This window comes from Giraffa tippelskirchi, chromosome 3 (genome assembly GCF_054371585.1).
Source record: "Giraffa tippelskirchi isolate mGirTip1 chromosome 3, T2T-mGirTip1v1.2.pri, whole genome shotgun sequence".
NCBI lineage: Eukaryota > Metazoa > Chordata > Mammalia > Artiodactyla > Giraffidae > Giraffa > Giraffa tippelskirchi.
The window spans coordinates 125,780,028-125,798,849 of NC_137277.1; the positions used below are offsets into that span (position 1 = coordinate 125,780,028).

General features: G+C 40.7%; 1 non-coding gene across 1 annotated transcript; it reads left to right on the forward strand.

The window, feature by feature from the left end:
* The first annotated feature begins 5,467 nt into the window (after nt 1-5,467).
* On the forward strand, nt 5,468-5,603 carry LOC145544012 (small nucleolar RNA SNORA51). Its single transcript, XR_014081237.1, has one exon. It is a non-coding gene; the product is annotated as a small nucleolar RNA SNORA51 (small nucleolar RNA).
* The last annotated feature ends 13,219 nt before the right edge of the window (nt 5,604-18,822 follow it).

Sequence of the window (18,822 nt, forward strand, 5' to 3'; positions counted from 1 at the left end):
ATCCGACTCTTTGTGACCCCATGGACTGTAGACTGTCAGGCCCCTCTGTCCATGGGATTTCCCAGGCAAGAATACTGGAGTGGCTTTCTATTTTCTTCTCCAGGGATCTTCCCTACCCAAGGATCAAACCTGTGTCTCCCGCTTGGCAGGCAGATTCTTTACCAGTGAGCCACCTGTGAAGCCCCTTAATCAACTATACTCCAGTATAAAATTAAAAGTTAAAAAAAAATGTTTTAAATAATAAAATAAATACCCACTTTGGAATTGAATTTTTTAAAAGTTGAATATTTCATGATCTGAATCATGCTCAGATGTGAGTGCAGTTCCTCTGGGCCTAGAAAGCTGTGAACTGTGAACTTTCCCAACTTGCCTCCACTCTTCCACCCCTACCAGGCATTCAGTGGTGAGAAGTGGACAGGAAAGTCACCATGGATGCAACACAGAGAAGAGGTTTATAGCAATTCTGAAATCTACCTGGATATAAGATGAGAAATCCTCTATACCCCACCGCCCCTAGCTCTGGGTCTGGGAGCTCCACTAGGGCTGAAACATGTCAAGTGACTTCTCATCTCCTTGTCTTCTCTAGCTGACCTCTCTTCATTCAGGAGTCTAGGGCAAAGTTCTTTACAGAATGCTAGCTGGTTTCTAGACAGCAACAGGAGAAACTGCTATGTCTCTCAAAGGCTAGTTCTGCTGATTCGCATTGTTGTATAGCAAAAACCAACACAACATTGTAAGGCAACTTTCCTTCAATTAAAAAATAATTTAAAAAAAAAAGGCTAGGCCTGGAATAGCAATAGTGTCTTCATACCTAGTGTTTCCATATTTAGCAAATAAAAATACAGAATGCCTCATGAAAAGATGCTCAACATCGCTGATTCTTAAATGCAAATCACAATGGGATATAACTTTACACCTGTCAGAATGGCTATCATGAAAAAGTCTACAAATAACATATTAGTAAGGAAATGGGAAAACGGGAACCTTTGTAAACTATTGGTGGGAAAGTAAATTGGTGCAGCTACTGTGGAAAACAGTATGGAGCGTCCTCAAAAACCCAAAAATAGGACTACCATATGACCCAGCAACTCTACTCTTGAGTATGTATCTCAAAAAAATGAAAATACTAATTCAAAAATATACATGCAACCCAATGTTCATTGCAACACTATTTATAGCAGCCAGGACCTGGATGCAACCCAGGTGTCCATCAACAGACAAATGGATTAAGAAGCTTTACTCGGTCATAAGAAGAATGAAATTCTGTCGTTTGTAGCAATGTGGATGGACCTAGAGAATATGTTATGTTAGTGACATAAATCAGACAGGGAAAGATAAATACTATAGGATATCACTTATACATGGAATCTAAAAAATAATACAAATTAATATATGTGCAAAACAGAAACATAAACAGATACAGAAAACAAACTTGTAGTTACCAAAGGGGGGAGGGAGAGGGAGAGAGACAAATTAGGAATATGGGATTAACATATACAAACTACTGTGTATAAAATAGATAAGCAACAAGAATATATTGTATAGCACAGGGAATTATAGCCATTATCTTGTAATAACTTACAAATGAGCATAATCTGCAAAAACATTGAGTCATTATGCCGTACACATGAAGATAATATTTAATAAATCAGCTATACATCAATAAAAAGGTACAGAATACCCAGTTGAATTTGAATGTCAGATAAACCACAGATAATATTTTAGTATAAGCATGTCCCACTTTTCTGTTTATTTGACATTCCAATTTTACTGGGCATCTTGTATTTTACCTGGCAATTCTATTTTCACCACATTCTGAAGGTCAAAGTAAGTCACTCAAGGATAAGGAAAGGAGACATCACTTTTTTTTGTTTGTTTCATGTCTTAGTTGCATCATGTGGGATCTTTCGTTGCAGCGTGGGCTCTCTAATTGTGGCACATGGGCTCCAGAGCAAGCAGGCTTCAGTAGTTGCAGCACATGAGCTTGACTGCTTTGAGGCTTATGGGATCTTAGTTCCCTGACCAGGGATTGAACCCACATCCCCTGCATTGCAAGGCAGTTTCTTAACCACTGGATGATGAGGGAAGTCCTAAGACATCACTTTTTTAAAATTTAATTTAATTTATTTATTATTGAAGTATAGTTGATCTACAATGTTGTATTAATTTCTGCTGTACAGCAAAGTGATTCAGTTACACACATACATACATTCTTTTTTATATTCTTTTCCATGATGGCTTATTATATGACATTGAATACAGATCCTCATGCTATTCTGTAGGACCTTGTTGATTATCCATTCTGTATGTAACAGCTTGCATCTGCTAACCCCAGCCTCCCATTCCATTCCCTCCTCATCCTTCCTCCCTCTTGGCAACTATAAGTCTGTTCTCTAGAGACACCACTTATTGACAGATGAGTGGCATGCTTGTACAGGGAGAGGAGAAGTTAATGACGGCTATTTTTCAGACCATCACCATTAGCAAAAAGCCTTGAAAATGTGCATCTCATTATAAAACCAATGATTCTATTTCTAGGGATATTTTAATCACATGATTAAAGACATGTCAAAGATTTAGCTACATGAAGTTCATTGTAGAACTGCTTGTAGTGGTGAAAAATAGGAGCAACCTAGATGTACAAAGATAAGAAATAAGTATATTTATAGTGGCCCTAATATGCTCAAGACACTGAGTTGAGCCCTGAAGAGATAGTGGACAACATGGAAAACCTGTGGCCTCAGAAATTTTAAAGGATAAAGGCACGAGGTTGACATTAAATGGATAATCATACATTTGGCTAGTTGACTATAAGTGTGCTAATTACCACAAAGGAAAACTACTGGGTGCAATGGAATCACCAAGGGATCTAAACTATTGGGGACTGGTTTAGGAGAAGGAGCAGGAAATAAAGAGAAAAGATGAGGGAAGAGAGCACCAAGCAGAGTGAAGAGCAAAAGGATTCTAAATGTGTATTTATTTACATGTAAAGGTGATCATAATAAATGGATATGAGATGCTCATGAGACATCCAAATGGAGATGCCAAATTGCATTTAGATATACAAGTTGGGATCTGGGGAAGGTTAGATCTGGATATGTACACTTTGAAGTTACCAGTCTATAATACTCACTAGGCAGTGATATAGGAAAATCAGGGGAGTAGGGTATCACGAAGCAGCTTCCCACATGGTACTAGTGGTAAAGAACCTGTCTGCCAATGCAGGAGTCATAAGAGACATGGGTTTGATCCTTAGGTGGGGAAGATCCCTGGAGGAGGACAGGGCAACCCATTTCAGTATTCTTGCTTAGAGAACCCCGTGGACAGAGGAGCCTGGAGGGCTACAGTCCATAGGGTGGCAAAGAGTTGAACATGACTGAAGAAACATACCATGACTTAGCATGTACACATGCATGCAGGGTATCACAGAAGCCAAGAAAAGTTTTGAGGAGATCATGGTCACTTGGGAGAAAAGCCACTGAGTTGTTACATAGATGAAGGCAAAATGTGACCACTGAGTTTGGTAACATGGAGGTCACTGATGAATCTTTTAGAAGTTTCAGATGTAGCGGGGAGGACAAAGGCCTATTTGAAGTGGACTGAAACTAGGTGATGCAGTAGGGAAAGGCATTCATTTGAGAAGTTTTTCTGTGAGAGAGCAGGAAAATGGGGTAGCAGCTAGACAGGAATGGGAGGTCAAGAGCAGGTTTGTTGGCTGAAGAAAACAACCCCCTGCTGCTGCTAAGTCACTTCAGTCATGTCCAACTCTGTGCAACCCCATAGACGGCAGCTCACCAGGCTCCGCCGTCCCTGGGATTCTCCAGGCAAGAACACGGGAGTGGGTTGCCATTTCCTTCTCCAATGCATGAAAGTAAAAAGTGAAAGTGAAGTCGCTCAGTTGTGTCCGACTCTTAGCGACCCCATGGACTGCAGCCTACCAGGCTCCTCCGTCCATGGGATTTTCCAGGCAAGAGTACTGGAGTGGGGTGCCATTGCCTTCTCCTAACAACCCCCTAGAAAGAGGGAAACTGATAATTCAGGAAAGAGATGTCTATTTGTGGGAGTAAAGTCTTTGAGAAAGTGAAAGGGGATGAGGTACAGAGCACAAGGGAAAGGTTGGCTTTATCTAGGAACAGGGATGTTTCCTCCTACAATAATGGATGAAAGACAGTGGGTCTTGATTCAAGAGGCTGCAGAGACATGGTGAAAGGAAAATGAGAAAGTGTCCATTTACTTCTGTTTCTCATGAAGCATGAATCAAATTCACCAGTAAGAAAGGGAAGAAGGAAGGGGGAGATTAGAACAGGTTCTTTGAGTATACTATACATCTCATGGTTGGATGGCATCGCTGACTCGATGGACATGGGTTTGGGTAAACTCCAGGAGTTAGTGATGGACAGGGAGGCCTGGCGTGCTGCAATTCATGGGGTCTCAAAGAGTTGGACATGACTGAGCAACTGAACTGAACTGATACATCTCATGTTGATCCTGCTAATTTGAAAATTATGTACGTATAGTCTCTCACTTACCCAATAAACTTCACAGTTTCTCAAGATCTCAAAGAAGAAAAAAAGTGAAGAGGCTCAGCACCAAGAACAACAGTGTAAAAATCAAGATGGATTTATTGAGGAATTTTATTTAAAAGCCTTAGGGGAGTTTTATCATCATATATTAAAATTCACCAGTGTCAATTCAGCAACAGGAAAATTCTGAAGTCATAGAAGGAAGTACACATGAAAGTATTGTTCAGTTGTGCATCTTACCCAGAATTAAGAGACCCAGTGATGGGCTTCCCAGGTAGTGCTAGTGGTAAAGAACCTGCCTGCCAATGCAGGAGATGTAAGAAATGTGGCTTTGATCCCTGAGTCCCTGGAAGGAGAGCATGGCAACCTACTCCAGCATTCTTGCTGAAGAATCTCATAGACAGAGGAGCCTGGCAGGATACAATCCATCGGGTCTCACAGAGTTGGACACAACTAAAGTGATACATGTGCATACAATGATGTTTGTTCTAGCGACTTAGCCAATGAAATAAATTTCTTATTTCCATATTAGCAAAGAGACTGAATAAATAATTGGATAATGCATTTCTTATGACCAAAGCAGACTGGACATGAATAGACTCGTGAGATAAAGTCAATGTGATAAAATGTAATACACTACAGTAAATTGCATTAACTAGCTAACTTAACACTAAGAGTTGACACTCCTGGGAGTATTTTTTCAGAAGCTATTAGAAAAAATGAAATCTGAGAAGAACTTTTGGGTCATTAATGCTCTATATTTAGAATCTTCAAATAACCATAGATCTCAGCACTTTGTCAACAAGAAAGACATAGAATGGGATTACCTCACCTTTTCATTGGTTTTCTTTCTTGTTGAACACACTGAAAATTTTGTGATGGGAGAGATCACATCCTAAATCTTAAAAACAGATGTTACAATTTTCACATGAAATTAAAAATGCGGCCTCCCGATGCTTACCACAGGCTGTGTACTTACACTGACTGTATAGAAGGAGGAGGCAGAGTAAACCCACCCCATATACACCTCAGCCCAGGCAGGCCCTTTACCTGGTCTGTATTGTGAATGGGGAGACATGGAGGAAGAAGAAAAAAAGAAAAAAAAAAAAAGAAATTAAAAATGCATTATGATAATTTAACATGTAATAGTAACATTACTCACATTGCAATACAAATTTTTAAAAGAGCAACCATTCATTGAGCACTTTGGTACCAAGCACTGTTCTTTGTACCTGGTATATGTATTATCTTACATAAACTTCAAAACTCCTAAAACATCTTTATGAGGTAGCTTCTATTACTACCTACATTTTGCAAAAGACAGAAACTTGGTTCATTTAATCCAGTGTAATAAGATAGACTGTTACAAATATTGTATACCTCTTCCATGTCAAGTACATTACTACATTCAGGGGATTTTGTATAGTAAAAAAGAAGGCCCAGTGCCAAATAATTGATTCTTTCAAACTGTGGTGCTGGAGAAAACTCTTGAGAGTCCCTTGAATCACAAGGAGATCAAACAAGTCAATCCTAAAGGAAATTAGGAGGAGGAGGAGGTCACCATTAACCCCACCATAGAGCTGCCAGAACTTACACAGAACTGGGAAATAGACTCTTGGAGGGCACAAACAGAATCTTGTATACCAAGACCCAGGAGAAAGGAGCAGTGACCCCACAAGAGACTGACCCAGACTTGCCTGTGAGTGTCCAGGAGTCTTCAGCTGAGGAGTGGGTCTGTGGTGGTCTGCTGCAGGGTTGGGGGCCCTGAGTGTAGCAGTACATACATGGGATCTTTTGAAGGAGATCACCATTATCTTCATTACCTCCACCATAGTTTGGTCCCAGGTAAATAACAGGGAGGGAACACAGCTCCACCCATCAAGAGAAAATTGGATTCAAGATTTACTGAGCATGGCTCCTCCCATCAGAACAAGACCCAGTTTTCACTTCAGTCAGTCTCTCCCATTAGGAAGCTTCCATAAGCCTCTTATCCTTCTCCATCAGAGGGCAGACAGACAGAAAACTGCAATCACAAAAAACTAACCAATCTGATCACATGGACCACAGCCTTGTCTAACTCAATGAAACTATGAGCCACGGCATGGAGGGCCACCCAAGACAGATGGGTCATGGTGGAGAGTTCTGACAAAACATGGTCCAATGGAGAAGGGAATAGCAAACCACTTCAGTATTCTTGCCTTGAGAACCCCATGAACAGTATGAAAAGGCAAAAAAATAGGACACTTAAAGATGAATTCCCTAGGTCAGTAGGTGCCCAATATGCTACTGGAGATCAGAAGAGAAATAAATCCAGAAAGAATGAAGAGACGGAGCCAAAGCAAAAACAACACCCAGTTGCGGATGTGACTGGTGATGGAAGCAAGGTCCAATGTTGTAAAGAGCAATATTGCATAGGAATCTGGAATTTTAGGCCCACAAATCAAGGCAAATTGGAAGTGGTCAAACAGGAGATGGCAAGAGTCAACGTTGACATTTTAGGAATCAGCTAACTAAAATGGACTGGAATGGGTGAATTAAAATCAGATGACCATTATATCTACTACTGTGGGCAATAATCCCTTAGAGGAAATGGAATAGCCATCATAGTCAACAAAAGGGTCTGAATGCAGTACTTGGATGCAATCTCAAAAATGACAGAATGATGTCTGTTTGTTTCCAAGGCAAACCATTCAATATCACAGTAATCCAAGTCTATGCCCCGACCAGTAATGCTGAGGAAGCTGAAGTTGAATGGTTCTATGAAGACCTACAAGACCTAGAACTATACCCAAAAAAGATGTTCTTCTCATTGTAGGGGACTGGAATGCAAAAGTAGGAAGTCAAGAAACACCTGGAGTAACAGGCAAATTTAGCCTTGGAGTACAGAATGAAGAAGGGCAAAGGCTAACAGAGTTTTGCCAAGAGAATGCACTGGTCATAGCAAACACTCTCTTCCAACAACACACAAGAAGATTCTACACATGGACATCACCAGATGGTCAATACAGAAATCAGATTGATTATATTCTTTGCAGCAAGATGAAGAAACTCTATACTGTCAGCAAAAACAAGACCAGCAGCTGACTGTGGCTCAGATCATGAACCCCTTATTGCCAAATTCAGACTTAAAGTGAAGAAAGTAGGGAAAACCACTAGACCATTCAGGTATGACCTAAATCAAATCCCTTACAATTATACAGTGGAAATGAGAAATAGATTTAAGGGACTAGGGGCAGTCCTAAGATGGCAGAGGAATAGGACAGGGAGACCACTTTCACCCCCACAAATTCATCAAAAGAACATTGAACGCTGAGCAAATTCCACAAAACAACTTCTGAACACTGGCAGAGGACACCAGGCACCCAGAAAGGCAGCCCATTGTCTTCAAAAGGAGGTAGGACAAAATATAATAGATAAAAAGTGAGACAAAAGAGTTAGGGACAAGACTCATCCCGGGAGGGAGTCGTAAAAGAGAAGAAGTTTCCAAATACCAGGAAACCCTCTCACCAGTGGGTCTGTGGGGAGTCTTGGAATCTCAGAGAGCAACATAACCAGGAGGATAAATAAATAAATAAATAAATAAACCCCAGAGATTCCATGCTTAATGGCATTTCCCAGTGGAGAAGTAGCCCAGATGCTTGGGTCTGCCACCAGCAAGCAGGGGCTAAACAGGGAGGTGCGAGCTGGGCCTTAGGGTAAGGACCAGGCCTGAATGCTCTGAGAGCAATCTGAGGGAGCTAACGTGAGATAGCAACCCAAACTGTGGAATAGCCATAGAGAGAGAGAAAAAAAGAGAGAGAGAGAGAGAACTTTCCCACGAAAAGCCCTAACCTAAGGTACTGCCGGGCCACTCACAGAACAAAGGACTGAGCGAATACCAGAGGAGAGCTAGCCAGCTGAGGGCTGGCCCATCCCCCGCTGGAGGCAGGGAGGCAGGCAGGCAACAGCCAAAGCTGGAAAGGGGCAATCTCAGCCCCAGAGACGGCATCCTCTACCAAACTGTGAGCAGGCTTCCAGTTGCTAACCAAGTCTTCCTGGGATACTGGACAGTTGACATCTGCCAGGAGAGTCGCAGCCAGAGATCAGCTCTCCAGCACACCTGAGATGGCGCTCCTGCTGGGCACCCAGGAAACTGAGCAGCTGGGATGGGGGAGGTGATACGATGCACCACACCAGGGGAGTGTGTGCTTGCCAAGCACCTGGTCGCCTGAGCTGCTTGGACCTGGGAAGGGCACAAAACGCAGAACCCACTGAGTCTGCGCCTTTGTGGAGTACCTGTGAAACTGAACCTGAGTGGCTTAGACCTGGGAAGTGCACACAACCCAGGGCCTGCTTTAGACAGTTCCCCTGCAGAGCAACGTGGAGCCTGAGCAGTGGAGACTGGGAAAGCACACACTCCGTGAGCTGGGACAAAGCCAGTGTGGCCAAGACACTGCGAGCACTCCCTACATGTGCCAGTGATATTTGTTTGTGGTGTTCCTCTCTCCCCACAGCACAACTGAACAAGTGAGCCTAAATAAGTGACCACCTTTGCCCCTTTGTGTCAGGGCAGAAATTAGACACTGAAGAGACTTGCAAACAGAAGCAGGCAAAATAAACAGAGGGAGCCATTTTGGAAGTGACAGGTGCAACAGATTAAAACCTTGGAGTTAGCACTGACTACATTGGAAGGGGCTTATAGATCTTGAGAAGTATAAGCTGGAACAAGAAACTATCTGAAACTGAACTGACCCCACACTGCCTGCAACAGCTCCAGAGAAATTCCTAAATATATTTTTACTATTATTACTTTTAAATTTTAATTTTAATTTTTTATTTTTAAGTCCTCTATTATTCCTTTAATTTTCATTTTCTCTATTAACCTAGATGTTTTATCATTGGTGCTGTATGGATGAAGAAGTCTTGATATTACTGTAAGAATAAGACTGAAAACCAGAGGCAGGAGACTTAAGTCCAAAACCTGAGAACACAGGAGAACTCCTGACTCCAGGCAACATTAACTGATAAGAGCTCATCCAAAAGCCTCCAAACCTAAACTAAGCTCCACCCAAGAGCCAACAAGTTCCAGAGTAAGACATACCACGCAAATCCTCCAGCAATGCAGGAACATAGCCCTGAGCTTTAATATACAGGCTGCCCAAAGTCACACCAAGCCCATAGACACCTCAAAACTCACTACTGGACACTCCATTGCACTCCAGAGAAGAAATCCAGCTTCACCCACCAGAACACCAATGCAAGCTTCCCTAACCAGGAAATCTTGACAATCCACTCATCCAACCCCACCCACAAGGAGGAACCTCCACAATAAAGAGGAACCACAAACTGCCAGAATACAGAAAGGTCACCCCAAACACAGCAATCTAAACAAGATGAAAAGGCAGAGAAATACACAGCAGGTAAAGGAACGTGATAAATGCTCACCAAACCAAACCAAAAAGGAGGAGATAGGGAGTCTACCTGAAAAAGAATTCAGAATAATGATAGTAAAAATGATCCAAAATCTTGAAAACAAAATGGAGTTACAGATAAATAGCCTGAAGACAAAGATTGAGAAGATGCAAGAATAGTTTAACAAGGACCTAGAAGAAATAAGAAAGAGTCAATCAATAATTAATAATGCAATAAATGAGATCAAAAACACTCTGGAAGGAACCAATAGTAGAATAATGGAGGCAGAAGATAGGATAAATAAGGTAGAAGATAGAATGGTGGAAATAAATGAAGCAGAGAGGAAAAAAGAAAAAAGAATTAAAAGAAATGAGGACAACTTCAGAGACCTCTGGGACAATGTCAAATGCCCCAACATTCGAATCATAGGAATCCCAGAAGAAGAAAACCATCCCAAAAAGAAAGGCCATGAGAAAACTTGAGAAAATAATAGTTGAAAACTTCCCTAAAATGGGGAAGGAAATAGTCACCGAAGCCCAAGAAATCCAGAGAGTCCCAAACAGGATAAACCCAAGGCGAGACACCCCAAGACACATTTTAATCAAATTAGCGAAGATCAAACACAAAGAACAAATATTAAAAGCAGCCAGGGAAACACAACAAATAACACACAAGGAGATTCCTATAAGGATAACAGCTGATCTTTCAATAGAAACTCTTCAGGCCAGAAGAGAATGGAAGGACATACTTAAAGATATGAAAGACAAAAACCTACAACCCAGATTACTGTACCCAGCAAGGATCTCATTCAAATATGAAGGAGAAATCAAAAGCTTTACAGACTAGCAAAAGCTGAGAGAATTCAGCACCACCAAACCAGTTCTTCAACAAATGCTAAAGGATCTTCTTTAGACAGGAAACACAGAAAAGGTGTATAAACTCGAACCCAAAACAACGAAGAATATAAATGGCAGGAGGATCACACTTATCAATAATTACCTTAAATGTAAATGGGCTGAATGCCCCAACCAAAAGACAAAGACTGGCTGAATGGATACAAAAACAAGACCCCTATATATGCTGTCTACAAGAGACCCACCTCAAAACAAGGGACACATACGGACTGAAAGTGAAGGGCTGGAAAAAGATATTTCACGCAAATGGAGACCAAAAGAAAGCAAGAGTAGCAATACTCATATCAGATAAAATAGATTTTTGAAATAAAGGCTGTGAAAAGAGACAAAAAAGGACACTACATAATGATCAAAGGATCCATCCAAGAAGAAGATATGACAATTATAGACAAACCATTAGCCAGACTCATCAAGAAACAAAGGGAGAAGAAACAAGTCAACAAAATTAGAAATGAAAATGGAGAAATCACAACAGATAACACAGAAATACAAAGGATCATAAGAGACTACTATCAGCAACTATATGCCAATAAAATGGACAACTTGGAAGAAATGGACAAATTCCTAGAAAGTATAACTTTCCAAAACTGAATCAGGAAGAAATAGAAAATCTTAACAGACCCATCACAAGCACAGAAATCCAAACTGTAATCAGAAATCTTCCAGCAAACAAAAGCCCAGGACCAGACAGTTTCACAGCTGAATTCTACCAAAAATCTTGAGAAGAGCTAACACTTTTCCTACTCAAACTCTTCCAGAAAATTTCAGAGGAAGGTAAACTTCCAAACTCATTCTATGAGGCCACCATCACCCTAATACCAAAACCAGACAATGATGCCACAAAAAAAGAAACCTACAGGCCAATATCACTGATGAACATAGATGCAAAAATCCTTCACAAAATCCTAGCAAACAGAATTCAACAACATATTAAAAAGATCACACATCATGACCAAGTGGGCTTTATCCCAGGGATGCAAGGATTCTTTAATATCTGTAAATCAAACAACTAATACACCACATTAACAAATTGAAAGATAAAAACCATATGATTATTTCAATAGATGCAGAGAAAGCCTTTGACAAAATTCAACATCCATTTATGATAAAAACCCTCCAGAAAGCAGGAATAGAAGGAACATACCTCAACATAATAAAACTGTATATGACAAACCCACAGCAAACATTATCCTCAATGGTGAAAAACTGAAAGCATTTCCCCTAAAGTCAGGAACAAGACAAGGGTGCCCACTCTCACCACTACTATTTAACATAGCTTTGGAAGTTTTAGCCACAGAAATCAGAGACGAAAAAGAAATAGAAGGAATCCAGATTGGAAAAGAAGAAGGAAAACTCTCACTGTTTGCAGATGGCATGATCCTCTAGATAGAAAACCCTAAAGACTCCACCAAAAAATTACTAGAGCTAATCAATGAATATAGTAAAGTTGTAGGATATAAAATTAACACACAGAAATCCCTTGCATTCCTATACAGTAACAATGAGAAAACAGAAAGAGAAATTAAGGAAACAATCCCATTCACCATTTCAATGAAATGAATAAAATACATAGGAATAAATCTACCTAAAGAAACAGAAGACCTATATATAGAAAACTATAAAACACTGATGAAAGAAATCAAAGAGGACACAAATACATGGAGAAATATTCCATGTTCATGGATCAGAAGAATCAATATAGTGAAAATGAGTATACTACCCAAAGCAATCTATAGATTCAATGCAATCCCTATCAAGCTACCCATGGTATTTTTCACAGAACTAGAACAAATAATTTCACAATTTGTATGGAAATACAAAAAAAACCTCGAATAGCCAAAGCAGTCTTGAGAAAGAAGAATGGAACTGGAGGAATCAACCTGCCTGACCTCAGGCTCTACTACAAAGCCACAGTCATCAAGACAGTATGGTACTGGCACAAAGATAGAAATATAGATCAATGGAACAAAATAGAAAGCCCAGAGATAAATCCATGCACCTATGGACACCTTATCTTTGACAAAGGAGGCAAGATTATACAATGGAGAAAAAGGCAATCTCTTTAACAAGTGGTGCTGGGAAAACTGGTCAACCACTTGTAAAAGAATGAACCTAGAACACTTTCTAATACCATACACAAAAATAAACTCAAAATGGATTAAAGATCTTAAATGTAAGACCAGAAACTACAAAACTCCTAGAGGAAAACATAGGCAAAACACTCTCTGACATAAATCATAGCAGGATTCTCTATGACCCACCTCCCAGAGTAATGGAAATAAAAGCAAAAATAAACAAATGGGACCTAATTAAACTATAAGCAAGGTGAAACTGAAGCAAGCCTTCAGAATGGGAGAAAATAACAGCAAACGTAGCAACTGACAAAGAATTAATCTCAAAAATATACAAGCAGCTCCTGCAGCTCAATTCCAGAAAAATAAACGACCCAATCAAAAAATGGGCTAAATAACTAAACAGAAATTTCTCCAAAGAAGACATACAGATGGCTAACAAACACATGAAAAGATGCTCAACATCACTCATTATCAGAAAAATGCAAATCAAAACCACAATGAGGTACCGTCTCACGCCAGTCAGAATGGCTGCTATCAAAAGTCTACAAACAGTAAATGATATAGAGGGTGCAGAGAAAAGGGAACCCTGAGGTACCGTCTCACGCCAGTCAGAATGGCTGCTATCAAAAGTCTACAAACAGTAAATGATATAGAGGGTGCAGAGAAAAGGGAACCCTCTCACACTGTCGGTGGGAATGCAAACTAGTACAGTCACTATGGAGAACAGTGTGGAGATTCCTTAAAAAGCTGGAAATAGTACTGCCATATGACCCAGGAATCCCACTGCTGGGCATACACACCACGGAAACCTGAATTGAAAGAGACACGTGTACCCCAATGTTCATCGCAGCACTGTTTATAATAGCCAGGACATGGAAGCAACCTAGATGTCTATCAACAGATGAATGGATAAGAAAGCTGTGGTACATATACACAATGGAATATTACTCAGCCATTAAAAAGAATACATTTGAATCGGTTCTAATGAGGTGGATGAAACTGGAGCCTATTATACAGAGTGAAGTAAGTCAGAAAGAAAAACACCCATACAGTATACTAACGCATATATATGGAATTTAGTAAGATGGAAACAATGACCCTATATTCAAGACAGCAAAAGAGACATAGATGTAAAGAACAGTCTTTTGGACTCTGTGCGAGAAGGCGAGGGTGCGATGATTTGAGAGAATAGCGTTGAAACATGTATATTATCATATGTGAAACAGATCGCTAGACCAGGTTTGATGCATGAGACAGGGTGCTCAGGGCTGGTGCACTGGGATGACCCTGAAGGATGGGATGAGGAGGGAGGTGGGAGGGGGGTTCAGGATGGGGAACACATGTACACCCATGGCTGATTCATGTCAATGTATGGCAAAAACCACTACAATATTGTAAAGTAATTAGCCTCCAATTAAAATAATAATAATAAAAAAGAATCCACCTGCCAATGCAGGGGGCATGAGTTTTATCCCTGGTCCAGGTGCAGGAAGATCTCACATGCATGCCACGGAGAAACTAAGCCCATGCATCATAACTACTGAGCCCATGAGCCAAAACCACTGAACCCTGTGTACCTAGAGCCTGCCCTCCAAAACAAGAGAAGGCACTGCAATGAGAAGCCTCCACACTGCAAGGAAGAGTAGCCCCTACTCATCGCAACTAGAGAAAGCCCTCACAGCAACAAAGACCCAGTGCAGCCAAAAATCAATAAATAAATTTAAAAGTTTTTAGAAAAAGAGTTTCAGTTTTGCAAGAGGAAAAAAAATCCTAGCTCTGTTATACAACAATGTGCATGTAATTAACAATAACTACATTGTACACTTAAAAATGGTTGATGGAAAATTTTATGTTTATTTAACACAATAAAAAGTTGGTTTTGAAAAAAAAAAAAGATTTAAGGGACTAGATCTGATAGAGTGCCTGATGAACTATGAGATGGAGGTTCATGACATTGAACCTTCCTGTACTTTAACTTATATGCATTGTACCTCCATTTACATGTACAGGGAGACAGGGAGCAAGACCATCACCAAAAAAAGAAATGCAAAAAAGCAAAATGGCTGTCTGAGGAGGCCTTACATAAAATAGCTGGGAAAAGAAGAGAAGCGAAAAGTAAAGGAGAAAAGGAAAGATATACCCATTTGAATGCAGAGTTCCAAAGAATAGCAAGGAGAGATAAGAAAGCCTTCTTCAGTGATCAATGCAAAGAAATAGAGGAAAACAATAAACTGGTAAAGAGTAGAGATCTCCTCAAGAAAATTAGAGACACCAAGGCAACATTTCATGCAAAGATGGGCTCAATAAAAGACAGAAATGGTATGCACTTAACAGAAGTACTAGATATTAAGAAAAGGTGGCAAGAATACACAGAAGAACTGTACAAAAAAGATTTTCACACTCCAGATAATCATGATGGTATGAACACTCACCTAGAGCCAGACATCCTAGAATGTGAAGTCAAGTGGGCCTTAGGAAGCATCACTATGAACAAAGCTAGTGGAGGTGATGGAATTGCAGTTGAGCTGTTCACATCCTAAAAGATGATGCTGTGAAAGTGCTGTATTCAATGTGCCAGCAAATTTAGAAAACTCAGCAATGGCCACAGGACTGGGAAAGGTCAGTTTCATTCCAGTCCCAAAGAAAGGCAATGCCAAAGAATGCTCAAACTACAGCACGATTGCACTCATCTCACATGGCAGCAAAATAATGCTCAAAGTTCTCCAAGACAGGCTTCAATAATAGGTGAACCGTGAACTTCCAAATGTTCAAGCTGGTTTTAGAAAAGGCAGAGGAACCAGAGATCAAATTGCCAACATCCGCTGGATCATCAAAAAAGCAAGAGAGTTCCGGGAAAACATCTACTTCAGCTTATTGACTATGCCAAAGCCTTTGACTGTGTGGATCACAATAAACTGTGGAAAATTCTGAAAGAGATGGGAAAACCAGACCATCTGACCTGTCTCTTGACAAACCTGTATGCAGGTCAGGAAGCAACAGTCAGAACTGGACATGGAACAACAGACCGTTTCCAAATAGGAAAAGGAGTACATCAAGGCTGTATATTGTCACCCTGCTTATTTAACTTATATGCAGAGTACATCATGAGAAACACTGGGTTGGATGAAGCTCTAGCTGGAATCAAGATTGCCAGGAGAAATAGCAATAACCTCAGATACGTAGATGACACTACCGTTATGGCAGAAAGTGAAGAAGAACTAAAGAGCTTCTTGATAAAAGTGAAAGAGGAGAGTGAAAAAGTTGTCTTAAAGTTCAACATTCAGAAAACTAAGATCATGGCTTCTGGTCCCATCACTTCATGGCAAATAGATGGGTAAACAGTGGAAACAATGGCAAACTTTATTTTTTGAGGCTCTAAAATCACTGCAGATGGTGATTGCAGCCATGAAATTAAAAGACGCTTGCTCCTTGGAAGGAAAGTTACAACCAACCTAGACAGCATATTAAAAAGCAGAGACATTACGTTGCCAACAAAGGTCTGTCTAGTGAAAGCTGTGGTTTTTCCAGTAGTCATGTATGGATGTGATAGTTGGACTATAAAGAACGCTGAGCACCGAAGAATTGATGCTTTTGAACTGTGGTGTTAGAGAAGACTCTTGAGAGTCCCTTGGACAGCAAGGAGATCCAACCAGTCCATCCTAAAGGAAATCGGTCCTGAATATTCATTGGAAGGGCTGGTGTTGAAGCTGAAACTCCAATACTTTGGCCACCTGATGCAAAGAACTGACTCATCTGAAAAGACCTTGATGCTGGGAAAGATAGAAGGTGGGAGGAGAAGGGGATGACATAGGATGAGATGGTTGGATGGCATCACCGACTCAACAGACATGAGTTTGAGTAAACTCTGGGAGTTGGTGATGGACAGGGAGGCCTGGTGTGCTGCAGTCCATGGGGTCGCAAAGAGTCAGACACGACTGAATGACTGAACTGAGCTGAACTGAAAGGAAAGTCACCCTGAATATTCATTGGAAGGAGTAATCCTGAAGCTGAAGCTCTAATACTTTGGCCACCTCATGCAAAGAGCTGACTCATTGGAAAAGACTCTGATGCTGAGAAAGATTGAGGGCAGGAGAAGATGGAGGAGACAGAGTACGAGATGGTTGGATGGCGTCACTGACTCAATTGGCAAGAGTTTGAGCAAATCAGGAGATAGTGAAGACAGGTAAGCCTGGCGTGATGCAGTCCATGGTGTCACGATGGGTCAGACATAACTTACTGACTGAACAATAACAACAACAAAAATGAATAGGGTGCCCTAATCATAGCCTTCCAGAAAAGATAAATGAGTAAACAGATGACCTGCATTTTAATGCAGCATGCTTTGTGAGAAGATGAATAATTAAGTTTGCTGGAGGGTCAGAATTAACAGAGACTGAGTGATGTCTGTTCTAGTGACTTGACTAATTATATAAATTGCTTATTTCCATATTAAAAACGAGACCAAATAAGTAATTGGGTAATGCATTTCTCATGACCCAGAGCAGACTGGACATGAATAGACTCTTGTGAGGCAAAGTCAATGTGATAAAATGCAATGCTGCTGTTGCTGCTGCTAAGTCGCTTCAGTCATATCCGACTCTGTGCAACCACATAGACAGGAGCCCATCAGGATCCCCCATCCCTGGGATTCTCCAGGCAAGAACACTGGAGTGGGTTGCCATTTCCTTCTCCAATGCATGAAAGTGAAGTCGCTCAGTTGTGTCCTACTCTTAGCGACCCCATGGACAGAAAATCCTCCGTCCATGGGATTTTCCAAGCAAGAGTACTGAAGTGGGGTGCCATTGCCTTCTCCGGATAAAATACACTACTGTAAATTTATACTACTGTAAATTTACACTACTGTAAATTGTAAAAGTTTTGGAAAGGAGGTGACATATGAACTTGTAGGATAAGCAGCTGTTGGATAAAAGGCAGAGGAAACATGAGTAGAGGTGTGCAGCTGGCACAAGGTTCTGATCACACAGAAAACTGAGAGTTAAATGTAGCTTGGGTAGGAAGTACCAACTAGAGACTATGAGAAATAAAGCTGGAAAAATTAGATGGGAGGCAGATCATTAGGGTCTTGTGTGAAGCTGAAAAGTCTGGAATGGATTCTGTAACCACCATAGCATCAGAAACTTACATGCACTGAATGAAATGGTCAGTTTTGATTTTGGGAAAGATAACTGACACCAGCCTGCTGTGCTCATTGGAGGTGACACACTTGAAGCCTGGAGAAACCTCGACCCAGTAATGTCCAGGTACAAAAGGACGAGGACCACAAATAAGGTATTGTTAAGTAGAGCAGCCACATTTATGATGTGCTTCTGAGCAAAGACCTTAAACTTCAAAACTTCCTTACCTAAAATCAGAATTTGTCACAACATACCTGTATCTGTGAATTGATGCTGACAATTATCAGACGGTATCACTGGAGAGTTTTTGGCTAACTGACAATGATATCAAAACTGCCAGCTGGCTGATAGCAGTCATAATATGCCACCCCAAGATAAGTTGCATTCTGGTCTCAGATATGTTAAAATGTGAGGAAGAACTGGTTTGTTTAGAATTGATAAAATGGGAGCTCTGTGTTAAGTACAAAATCCAACCACTTCTCTGTCTTTCCAGTTCATCATCCTGGTCCAAGTGAATATCATCTCTTCCATAAATTATTATAGTAGCTGCCTAACAGGTTTCACTAGTTCTACCCTTAATGTCTCCTCCTCTCCTCCTAAATTTATCCTCAATAGAGTCAAATCATGTCATTCCTCTGTTCAAAATCCCTAGTGGCTTCTTGTCCCACTCAGAGAAAAAATCCAAGTCCTTATGGAGGCTACTAGGACTCCTCATTAGCTCAGGCTACATGACCCCTTCTCCTGCTCCTCTCCCTCCAGACAAGTGGGTATCCTCCAACACTTC